Below are 13,154 nucleotides of genomic sequence, written 5' to 3'. Positions count from 1 at the left end.
GAGAGTTAATTCCACACAGAGGACAATTAACAGTTCCCAGAGAAGCAGACCGTGCCGCATGGTGAATGCTGTCGAGCGTGGGTTTTCCCTCCTGCCCTTCCCTGCCTTTTCTTCACCCAAGACACCTTCTCCCTCCCTGCCTTCTGGAAAAGACCGTGGTAAATGTCATCGGCGAAATGCGCCCAATGCTCTTGGCGCATCCGATCTTCGTGCCCGCTCGTGCCCTGCGTGCCAGGTTGCTAATGCTTTGCACTGAAAACAAGCAGGCTATTTTTAGATGGGTCTCCCTTGTCCACCTCTAAGCTGTACACAGAGAAAAGATCTGGGGGGAAACAAGTTCAGTGGGCCAAGGAAAAAAAATAGATATGAGAGAAAAATGGGAAATCCAACCCCAGACCCTCCCTTAGCTCTTTGTTCCTTCTCACCATCGTGGACCAAAGCTTTTTTGCTCCACTGCTTGAATGCCCCATAAAGAAACATTGAGCCACTGAAGCCTGGCCGCTGGCATGCCATGAAATAAGAAGGTGGTTACACTTACGGACATTCAATATCAGCAGTTTCCAACTAAGTGACAGCTTTTAAAGACTCATTCAGTTATGTTTCACATGTTGCACTCCAGTATCAGCACTGCAGGCAGAGTTGAGATCACTTATTGCCTATACTTTTCCTACCTGAATGTAAAATGACTTTTTTTCCAGTAGAATCATTCTGATCTGCCAAGGTTTGCAAGATTTGGTTTGGAGGCTAATTGCAATCTCTCTCCAAAACTTTTCACCCTTACATTACACACACTTGATGCAAAGTAAACTCCACTTTACCTTAGTTTTTGTTTAGGAATGTTTTTCAATTTCTTTTCTGTTTTTCTATAACTATCAGAAATATCATACACAAATGGCAAAAAAAAAAACAAAATACCCTTACTGGATAATGTTGCTAAAGATCAGCAGTCTTATAGAATCTGCCTTAAAGTGTGTTTTTTAAAATTAATTTTTAAGGGGAGTTTCATACTAAATGCCAGCCTTTGTAAATCTACAAAATTCTCACTGAAGCTAAGGACCCCTCTGGATCTATCACGTGCATAGACTGTTGTAAGAACTTGCTTGGTCATCTTTCATGGCCACATCAGAATTAGTCCATAAACTCTGCAGGCTGTGAGCCACTGCTTTGAACTACCAGCCAGAAGGTGCCAACAACTCAGACTTTCTATCTGATTTGCATCAGGAGAGCTGCCAAAACATACCAGTAAACCTGCCCCAATGTTAACGTTTGCAGCTTTTTTATTTGCTTGAAGCTGGATTTCCCTCAGTTGTGGGCTTGAAGCAAGTCAGTAACCTCAGTACAGTTATACAGACTCAGATACAGTGACCACCTTACGTTATTTAAATGTAACCATTCTGCAYGTTCTTGATTTACATGAGTTTATATTTGCAGTCCTTTCAAATTGCTTAGGACAAAGACAACATTGCCTCAGATGCTACTTTCCTTTGAAGGGACTGAATTTTTGATTACTTTTATTTCGTAAACAAATTAATTGATTTACTTGTGCATCTTCAGAAAGTTTGTTGCATACTCAAGTAAGAGTTATAATTTGGAGGATGAACAGCTGAGTCCTTCGTATGCCTTTAAGAGTCTAAATCCCGCTTAAGCACAGAACAGAGGGATAGAGTTGTGAGTTGTTATGTCTGCGAATATGGCAACATGATTGAAAACAACTGAGTTACCAYGGTTTAATGAATTTTTTCCCCTCAGTCAGCTGCGCAATTACTACTTGTCAGCTGTGATAATGTGACTGTTTTCAACTATGTGATCCTAGTCTTTGTACTGAGCAGTATATTGGACTCATCCAGCTACAAACTAGCTGGCCAAATAGCTACATAATCCTTATATCCTTACCCTCCTCCCTTAAAATCTCAACCTTCTATCCTGCTCTTTTGCCTACACTCATCCCTTTTCTTCCTTAAGCAAATGATTTTCAAAAAATCTGGAAATTAAAACTGTCAGCCACAAGTTCGTTCAGCCATTGCCCAGCTACACTTGCCTTAAGATTTCCAATAGCAGTTGTGTGAAGCAGGGAGAAGTCTTAACTCACTGACATTTAGGTTATTCTGGAAACTGTTTTTCTCTCCTTTTGACTAGGGTTAATACTCAACTGAAATGTTCTGTTGCTTAGAAACCATCTCGTAAAGCTGAATTCATTAATGCTTTTTCCAGTTTGCTCCCAGGAACCTTGTTAGATAGTGTTTCCCACTTTTATCCTAATTAACAGGTACCCAGCAAAATACAAAATAAAATGTACTTCAGTAGAGAGTAGAGAGCGTTACTGCTCATCCTTTGCCAGCCTCTTTCCTTCAGTCTCTGAGGCAACTGCCACATCTCTGACCTCAAGCTCCTAACCCTTTTTCAGTAATTTATAGTATCCTTCAAGCAAAATAAATATAATTCTCGGATTGGTCCTGACATTGCTGACTGTCAAGGTGACTCTTTCCGTGTACTGGGTGCCTGGGGATCATAAACTGAATGGGTGGGCTCTCCCCCTTGCTGCCACGGTGAGTTCAGCAGCTGATTTTAGTCCAGACTAGCATTTCACTCAGGCTCAATGGTCTTTGCCAGCGCTGGACAAGACGAAGGTGATGGATGGCCAGCCAGGGCTGAGCACGGCACAGTGATCTGCTGAGGGCAAGGTCTGTGGCTCTGTCTGATGTGGAGGGCTGTACAAAAAAGGGCACCAGATAATCCAGTTGTGCCGGGAACAGCAGGGCCTGGTTACAGCACGATGAGCATGCACAGAGCCAGTGGGCTGCGGGAACCCAGCAGCCATCCCGTGGCTCAGACACAGGCAGCCCCAGGGGAGAAGGGGTATGTCTGAAAGTTGGCCAAATTGTCATGTCCTCTTCACCACTTAGCAGAGCTCCTTCTCCTGAACAGCTAAGGCAGGTGTTATCCATAATAGTCCCATCTCCTGTCATATAGGCAACTTCTGGATGTTTTCCACTGCAGGGTGTTTAGCATGTGGTTCCAGTTTTCCTCTGCTTCTGGGTCCCCTGAAAGCCAAAGGAGAGCAAGATCAAGTGTCTGTCTGGGTTAAGAAACTGGATATTCATGAACCTAGTTGCAATCTCAGTTGCATTGATAGGCAAAGCAGGACCCACTCTACTGCTGCCATTAAACTGCCTGAGCATTGTGAGCATAGCATGAAAGCTCCCAAGTTTTTGAGATGATGATGAGGCTCTGCTTTCAACAGGTTGATTTAAATTTTGCTAATAAAAGCTTTTTTTTTTTTTTTTGCCTGTGCTGATCCTGAGGTACTATTTGCCCCAGTGATCTTCTGAGATGTAATGTCTGGGAAAGGATAAACTATGAATCTCCTCCATTTTTTCCCCAAGCCTTTAACTTAACTTCAGAAGCAAGAGTCTTTTCTGATTCAGAGAAGCGGGGGGAAGTTCACRTAACTTAAGATATATGTGCTATTTCTGCTGCTCCTCCCACTCCCATTCTGCATGCGGAGTGCAGAAATGCCAAGGCAAAGGTGTTTCCATAGTGTTTTCAGCTTAGATCTCTACAGTCAATATCCCAGCCTGGTAACAGCAAAGAGCTTGTTAGCTTGTGCTTTTCAGTCCAGATTTGCAAGCAAAGTGTGGAGAAAATTAGCTAAAGATCTGAATAAAGAACTTAATTTCTAGACGCTTATGCAAGCCTCCCATGCCCCCAAGATGCCAATGTCTCCGCACTGATGATAAAGAACATTGCATTTTCCATGTTGAGTGTTCAGGCAGAACTGTTGATGTCACAAACATTTTATTTAATGCCAGCCCTGATTAGATTTGCCAATATTTAGCATCTATACACAGTATTAAGAGATCTTAAGTGGTCAGGTCCTATTAAAAATTTGTCTTTGAAGTTGCCCTGTTAATTGCTTTGTTCTGCTTTAAGGGACTGGTTCAGATTCTGTTCAAATTCTGTTAAATAAGGAAGACAGTATGCCGCTTATTTTGTAGAAGCTGACAGCAGGGTTCAGGTAAAATAAAGATCAATTCAGAGAGGTTACTCGCATCCCAAACTAAACTAGAGCCAGTTGTGGCAAACGTTCATTCAGCTTAGTTATTTTAATGGCAATCTCAGTAAAACAGTAAGACTGAAATGGCATCCCTGAAATGTTTTTCCCTGGGACTTTCTGGGAGCAGCCCGCTGTCTCACCAACAGGGTTGAATTTCTTGAATGAAGGGGATTTTGTTTTGTTTTGTTTCTTAAACAGTAGATACGATTTGTTCAACTTAGTTCAAACGTTTCATGAATGTTGGTCGATTCAGTCACTCGCTTCAGCTCAAGAAAGTGAACATTTTGAAAAAACAAACAAATTTTTAGAGACCACATGCTTTGAAATATGAACAGTCTTACTGGAAAAAAAATCAGAAGCTGAAAGAAAATTTTCATTTTTAGTTCCACAAAAATCTTTCTCTTGAACCACAGCGATTTGCAGGTGTACCTTTTGTTTATTGAGAATCTTTTTTCAAAAATGTATTTTGGGTTAGGCTTCAATAAATCTCTTTTTTGATCTTCCAGAACTGCAGACAAACCAAAAAAAATCACTTGTTCATGCAGCTCTGCTCATGAGGGAGTCTATCTCTGAAAGCTTTCCAGCACACTTTTGCAGATGCTAGAACTTGAGATTGCTCAGATAAAATTCTGCGAAATGGCCAGACAGCTAGATCTTTACTCATACTTTTTGAGGCTCACTATCAGTAACATTTCTCACTATGTATCCTTTTCACTGCATTAGCATGCTCAGAGCTGTGATTAGCAAGCACAAAAAAGCTTACAGATGGGACGTGTCTAATATTTTGCTAAATGCCTCTTTCTGTGTCTTCAAAACATGGTTTGCAAATGAGAGAGACAGGAAAGGCAGGATAGGAAAGGCAGGAGCAAATAGCAGTTGTATGCATTTGAATCTGCCCAAAAGACCCCTTTTTTCCCCAGTTTCAAAAAAATGGTCAGCAAATAAAATGATGGGTAACCCTGATCTAACTTCACCCTGACGGCAGGAAGCGTCTCAGACATACAAGGCACCAGGCTATAAAGAAGACCTGGGTTTCTTTTCCTCCTCCCTCAGGCTCAGTTAAACCAGAAGGTAAAACACGCCCAGTTCTCACACTGCTTTTCTCATTGACGGGAATGGGAGGATGGAAAAAAGTGTGACAGGAAAGATGGACAGAAAGAATGAGAGAAAATCTGTTCCTTGGCATGGAAGGAAGGGATGTGAGCACATCTGACTAAGCCGTCTCTAGTGGATGGAGGCTAGAAAACACTGGCATGGAGATACTTTTGTGTGTGACTCACAGTAAAGTCATCATGAGATGACGTGTGGCCGACCTGTGAGATTCATATAAAAAGTCAGTATTTACATGAAGTGGAAGGTGAAACCTGAGGCATTAAATGCCAGTTTTTTCAAGGACCTTCCCTGGTTCTCCAACTTGCTGAGGCTATTTCTGAGTGGGCAGCACTGAGCGCCTCCTGAGAAGGGCTGGTCCTGTGCAGTGGCCAAGCCCATTTTGCAGAATACCTAAACACTGGCTGATCATTTGTATAAGGAAGAAAACCGCTCTACAGGGAAAGAAGCTGATTTTTTGGCTTAAGTACTGCAATAGGTCCCAGGAGATGCAGATTTAAGACCAATTTCTATTGCAGACTCACTAAAGAGGTGTGAGTTAGTCGCTTGCCTCAGCTCCCTATCTGTAACACTGGAAGAATAATACTTTGTCTTACTCTTTTTCAGTCCTATTTAGATCATATTCCCCTGTGAGGAGGAAATATGCCTCACTCCATCGTGATATAATGCCCAGGACAAGGAGTCCCAGTCTCAAGTGAGGTTTCTGCATATTCACATTATTAAATTCTTCCATGCTGTCCTCTATTTCTATTACAGCTTCACTCTTGCCACCATGAGGGGCTTGCAGTGCCTGGGGCTGAGTCAAGGTCAGGAGATGGCCCAGTTTGGATACCATCTCTGCTCTGCTTTTCCAAGATTACCACCTGATTTTAAGAGTTTCTGCCTGCCTCTCGCTCCTGAAGGGAGCCTGTCTGAAAGTGAGTCCCTGGGACATTCTGCCTTTCTGATGAGAGACGTGTGAAAAACAGCTGTTGTCACGTTTCCACCTCTGATGTTCTGCTCCTTTTCCTGAGGTTGTAATAGACAAGTCYGAATTATTTGCCATACCATGTCAGGCTTTTTTTTTAACAGAGTATGACAGAATAAGGAAAGTAAGGGTTGACTTGACTTCACTCCGATAAGATTAGTGCACCATGGCTCAGGTGATAACCTGGCCTCCTACATAATTATTCCTGGTACAAAACTTCACACGATCTCAGTGACATGCCAAGAAGATGGGCTCCACCCCGAAGGGTGCTGAGGCCCCGTGAGAGAGGAAGAGGGGATCTCACAGGGTGGAGGGATGTACACTGTGCTCCCCCAGGGGACTGACTGCCTCCATGCCCATGGCAAAGGGAGAACTATGCTCTGCTTTTCACACATAACAAACAGGTTAATCTTGACTTTTATTTGAGGAGTAAAAGCACAAGCCCGTATAAAGTGTCTGTGGAAAAGTGAGCGGTGCTTCATTTGACGTTGCCGGCGGCTGTTTGGACTGCCGCAGCAATATTGCTCCAGCTGAGAGACTGTCGAGCCTTTCATGCCTGTCCCTCTGCTTTATGGCCATCGTGGTGGCATTGGGGGGCCCATTGGCCCGCTCCATGCGTGAGCTGCAGGGCTCAGGGAACAGCCTTACGCTCACTAGGCACAGCCCTTTGAGGGGTAGGGCAAAAAGGCAGGGCTAGGAGATGGGGGGAACCCCAAAGAAGGTGTCTTGCTTGGATGGGCCCCTTTTCAGGATTCAGTTTTCACTGCCAGCTGCAGTGCGTGCAGTCCTCGAGCTGTGCTTAATAACTGCACTAAGGAGAAAGAAACAGCATGAAGAGCAGCTGCAGAGGCAGAACTGGGTGCAACACGTAGAGGAAAACCACCTCCCTGTAATGCAAATGCTCAGCTCCTGATACTGTTACACTGGGCATAGGGCTCGTGGCCTTGCTAATCCATAGCCACCAAGTCCATTAGCAAATTCTTCATCTTGGGCTCCTTAGCAGTCCTGCTGCTCATTCACCTTCCTTCCCCTCCAGCCGAGAAGGCTCTCCTGGCTGGAGGCTTAGTCTGTCCAAAGACAGAGATACGGCCAGGCAGATCTGTACCAAATCACAGACAGATAGAAGGTGACTGGCTATCTATTTCCTGAAAAACAAATTAGAGGAACACAGTCAGCTGATGTTTGCTGGAGCTGCTGCATAATGACAGGACTGAATGCATGCAGCACACGCAATACTTGGCTGTGAGCTGCTATATAAACCTATCCAGCCATCTGCAGATGTGATAACCACCAGATCAAAACTTAAGTGGTTTTACTGTGTTTTCAGAACCCGGAGACCTGAGCCTTGTGCTAAGCCTGCAGTGTGCTGCATTTTATATATTTTGAAGGCTAGCAGCAGATTTGACCAGAAAACTGGTTTCCCCATTTAAATCAGACATACAGTTCACTGTTGTTACAGAAGAAAGACACGTATTTTCTGTTCTGGCATGTCCCCTTCTTCTGCCATTGACTCTCTCTGCTAACAGTACAATTCAGGGAAGGGTTGTGGCTGTCAGAGATCCAAGAGAGCCAAGCAGAATGACTTCAGTGAAATTACCTTTATTTATTTATTTAATTATTTATTCATTTAAAGTCCTGGCTGAGTGTTCTGGAGCTATTTGGATGTGAGCTGTGGTACTGGCTCACACTCTTTGCTGAGCCAGCCCATCTGAATTGTCCTGTGCCGGGCTCCACCTCTAAATACCCTCGCTCCGGTCCATCTCTAATGATAATTACTGTTATGTGTCTGGTGTTTGTGGCCCTGTGGAGACAGGTGGAATAAGAGGGAGGCTTAATGTGTGCACTGTGCATTACATGCACGAGTGATTAATTTGGCTATTCACAACAGAGAACAATAATTCTGTCCCAAACAGAACAATCAAAAACTGGTTTAGGCTATAGAAACTGCACTGTGATGGCAAATACATAAATAATGGGCGCATTTGGACTCAGGATTTCTACTTGCCCAGTTCTGTGATGTGAATAGCCTTGGAAAGAAGCCTTTTTTATAAACAGGCTGAGGAATTTTTAATTACTGCCGGATTCATTTTTATTCTTTCCATCAGAAAGAACTTAAACGCACATGCACATGCACATCCACACACACGGACTCATTCACTGGTTCTGTTGCACACACTTCCTTGCATTTCCTTTAGCAGTTTCTAGCCAGTCCTCTCCTCCTAGGCCTGTTCTCAGCTTTGCCACTTGCACAGCACAGTGCCTCACCTTTAGACACGTACGATAAGTCCTTGTGATTAAATATTCCCCAGGCTTTCCATTTATACCTTGTGCTATAGATCTGCTGGACATCAGCGTGTGTATACATAGACATATATATTCGATTTATGGAAACTATAATAACCTTCAATGAGATAATCTCACCTGTCCCCAGAGTGTTAATCTTCATTTCCCACAGCCGCTTTCTCTTAAATCTGGCTAAAGGCTTTTGGGGCTGGCAGGAGAACAACAGTGGCCTTCTCACGCTTTGGGATAACAGGAGTGGAGCCCAGAAAGAGGGAAGGATGCCGACAAGCTCAAGAGTCCTGTATAAATTACACAGCCGTCGTCAAGATTTCATGGAAGCTAATCCTATTGGTGTTTTGCTCTGTGTTTCTGAGTAGCTGGGCTCCTGCTGTAATTACACCTGGAATTTTTTTCTCTCCTAAGCTGCATTTTAAAGTTCAGGCCCAAGGTCATGCTGCTGAGCTTCAGGTTAACCAAACAGTGGCTTGAGATTTCAAGTGCAAAAGGTCTCATGTTTTGCTGTACACGAGTCCAATGGAATTATTATTTGAATGGATTTGCAAGCAATACAATATCATGGTTGAGTGTTCTGATAAGACTGAAAGGAAATATTTTCAGAATATTTCAATTCACGGAAAAAAATTAAATGTTTTAACTTGCTGTCCTGGTTCATGATTAAACCAACCAGAGAAATCTTGTCCTTCCCCAGCAGATGGAAATTTCATTTTCTGACAAGCCCAAGGGACAATTTCCTGTCCCCGGGATGCTGGGTGGACGAGAGCAGCATTCCTGGCACGCTGGAACTCTGCGCATCTCGGAGATGAACACCCACTCGTCAGAGCACAAATCAGCACACTCACTTTCTATTACCAGATACACTCTTGACCTATTAAATCCACATTGCACCTCAGTGACACCAGATGGACAGTGCCTTAGTGAAAGCTTATCCTGAGGTAACAACAGTCTTGACATATTTATGGAATAATGTTTACAACATGGTTATAATTCCTGGCTGGAAAGGTGCTATTTAAGAATTTTAATGTGAGCATATTTTTATATATATTAAATAAGGGCCAGTAAAATGCAGACTTATTGATCCCACAAATAATTTTTCATCACGAATAAGAGAACATGAGAGTTTCTTGCTTTAGAACTGTTGATTATAAAATAAACAGCACTTTTTATTGATTAACCATGGATGTTCCGCAGTGTCTGAAATTACATAACTTTTACTCCATTCCAATCTCACCGTGAAGCCGGTCAGTCAGCAGTGTAAATCTTTCTTCTCCTCAGGTCATCACAAAACACTTCTTTTTTTTTTTTTCTTCTTTCTTATGCATTGTTTATAAACCTGCCAACATCTGAAGACGGGACTTGTGTTTGTCCCAGAGGTCACGTATTATACAAGTCATTTGCTGGATCAGTAACGAACACTACAAGGTGTCCTGCCTTGAGTTTGCACTCTCCAATCACTTTCCTTTGTAATTGAAACAGGCTYATCCCTGTATGCGCAGGGAGACTCGTTAGGTACTGTATCTCAATGCTGAAAYGAATTAAGATATCTGGAAAAGAAGTTTGGTAGTATGGAGCTGGCCAGATCCCAGGAGCCCTCTTTTGTCCTGGGATTTCCACATTCAGCAAGCGTTCCAGGGGTGATATTCAGTACAAGAAAAAGGAGCCGGACGACATCTTCTTTGTCTTTCACATAAATTGGTATGGGCAAAATGTGATAATGGACCGTGCAGCATTTCTTAAAGAGCTGCCTTTGCAAAAAAAAAAAACCCAGAACCACGGAGCTTCTGAATCAGAGCGGGGCACACAGCCATTGATGCGTTTAGTCCTGGTTAGTCTCTTCAGCATGGCGTAAAGCAATGCACGTGGGGACGATTGTCACAAAACACCGGAACGAGCTGGTGATAGACACAGGGTGAAAGACCCAGAGTGGGTAAGGAGCTTAACACAAGCCTGGGAAGGATTTCTGGCCTTCATGTTGCCTCAGGGACAAGTGCTAAACCTAAAGAGGACTGAGAAAAGAGGAGCGGAAGGAGGGAAGGTGTTGTACAATGGCTTCAAAGTGCAAGAAAAGATGAGACTGGCCCTTTCTCAAGAGCTTAGAAGCAAAATTGGCTTCCTGGAGAGAGAACATAAGAAATCTGGCAACCTAAATATATTTAAAGGGCTTAAAGCTCTCCAGGGAAAATTTTGAGGCTATTGAAGTGGAAAAAAACCATTTGCTAAGATTAAACAGGCTTTTTTTTCCCAGAAAAAAAAATAAAAATAAAAAATTGACAAAGCAGACAAATGTTTGGCAGGAGACCCAGAAAGGAAAAAAAACTGGCAACAACAACAACATGATGTGGGAAATCTGGGTAGGGGAAAGATCCAGCCTGCTTCCCCTTTGTCTTCCACAAAAGGCTGTAAGGGCAAAGTGAGATACTGGTCCATGCAGAGTTTCCTAAAGAGCCAACTTTGCAAAAATAAATAAATAAATAAATAAATAAAGCCAAAAGCAAGCCTTTCCAAGAAGAAATTTGAAAATTCAAGGCCAGCGAGAGCCCTCGCAGAATTAAAATGGAGCAGGCTTTAGTATCTGGTGTGTGGCAGGAATGACCGTTGCTGCCTGACCTTGGGCATGAGCTTTGCATCGAGAACAGGCACAGTCGTGGTGAGTAGCCCAGGTGGGGAAAGGGGAGGTGCTGATGAGCGGTTTTAATGGATGTGTTCACTTGTTTTGAAGAAATCGGCTCTGAAAACGTTCATGAGAAGCGGTGCCCACTCAGAGCCTCTCTCCCTCTGTCCCTGTAGAAAGCTACATGCTGTTGATGTGAATCCGTCCATCCTGGGTGCTTGGCATCGCCGTCCTTGCCGCTTACGGAAAGCTCTAAGGCGTAATTTGTGTCATTGCGGCCGTTTCTATGGCAGCAAGCCACTTGACCTGGGCTTGGGACTTTGCTCCGGGGAGGTGCAGAAGCGGGGAGAGAGCAGAGTTCCTACTGACACTGCCCATAAATTTTGGCGGTATTTGCAAAATGAATGCTAGCGCAAAGAAAACAGCTTTGTATTTACGGTGATGTAAAGGTGAAAACCCTCCACTCCCTTCAGTGCAATTATGCCAGTGGATGCAAAAGAATAATCAGGCTTAGGGGAAAAATGCTCTTGCATTTCCAGGACTGGCTTAATGTGAAAGGCCCTAATGGAGGGTCAGTATTAACCTGCCTTGATAAAATGGTGAGCAGAGATGTCAAGCTTATTGGCCCTTCCCTCCCGCAAATATGCAAGATGGATGTAGGTTCTCAGAGAATATATTCCCCTAAGATCAATGACCCGGTTAAGGCTAATTACCACACACTCTCACTCTAAATTAAAAAGGACCTTAGTAACTGAAAGCAGTCTATGATTAAGTAGCTCCAAAGATTAACTGTGATGAGTGGTATGGTCCTTCCAGCTTTCCTCAGTGCTACCTATTTGTCACTCTCTGGATCCCCCACATGGACCTTGGAGCTCTGTTGCAAAAGGTCTGCAAAGTGGATTAGTAATCATTTATCAGCTGGGAGCGGATGGAGCAAGGAATGTTTTTGAGCACCACCAAACCTCTGTTCCAGGGGAAATGGGCTGCTCATCCGAAGCATCGTCTCTGGGGCTCTGGCGAGGCCTGAGAGCAGCCTGGTGCTCTCCCCTCGGCATCTGCCTTGCACCTACCACTGCAGCTCTTGCACAGGTGATGATCCCAGGGCAGCTTTAGGAGATTTTTCTCCAACCCTGATTTCATGCGAATTTAGTACAGCTGACGGCATCGGTGGCTCCTGGTTTATCTGCCAAGTGGAGGCAGGACACAGCCTCGGTGTGACAGCCCTGCCTACCTTTGCCCTGTGGTCCTGCTGCAGAGGGGACATTTCTCTTCTCTTGTCACGTTGGGGGCAAAAGGAAGGGCCCTCGGAGACGCAGGGCTGATGGCTCTCAGAAGGGTTTCTGCGCCGTCACCGCAGTGGGGGAGAAAAAGGCCTAAGAGCTCCCGGGTCAGAGCGAACGTGCAGCTAGAGCAGGATAGTCTCCCTGTCCTGGCGTAGTAGTGGAGGCTTGCAAATGAATGTAGAAAGAAGATTCCCTGCCAACCTCCTCTTCCCTCTTTTCAGTAATCAGCAGTTTAAGGAGTCCCAGATTGGAGCTTGGATCCACTTCGCTGTGTTTAATAAGCCCTTGATGTAGTTTTCTTCCATGAATTTGTCTAATTGCTTTTTGAACCCATTAATACTTTGGGCAGCGAGCTCTACGGTTTGATTGTGCTTTGTGTGAGGAAAAGGACTTTTATTTGTCCAAATGTATTGCCTGATCATTTTGTTTGGTGCCTCCTGTTTCTGTCTTATGAGAAGCAGTGAGAAGTTGTTGGCAGTCACCGCCTCTAAGCTATTTATGATTTTATATAACCATACGTACAGCCCTCACTCATTTAGTTCCCCAGCTGACGAGTGCTAGCCCTTTGATTTCTCTGCATGCAGAAACTGCTCCATACCCCTCTGATAAGACTTGCCAGCCCTCTATTTCTACAGAGTATTTTTCTGAGACAGCACAACCAGGACTATCAGGATATGGCCATTTATATAGTGGTATAATGATGGTTTTTCTTTTGTTCGCTATTTCTTTCCTAATTATTACTAACACACTCTCTATGCTTCTTTGACCTCTGCTGAGCATTGCACTGACTTTTTCAGAGACATTCACAGCGACTCCAAGTTCTCTTTC

Source organism: Apteryx rowi, unplaced genomic scaffold (genome assembly GCF_003343035.1).
Source record: "Apteryx rowi isolate R43461 unplaced genomic scaffold, aptRow1 scaffold_11, whole genome shotgun sequence".
Lineage (NCBI taxonomy): Eukaryota > Metazoa > Chordata > Aves > Apterygiformes > Apterygidae > Apteryx > Apteryx rowi.
The sequence above is the reverse complement of the archived record's forward strand: the minus strand, read 5'-3'. Positions refer to the sequence as shown.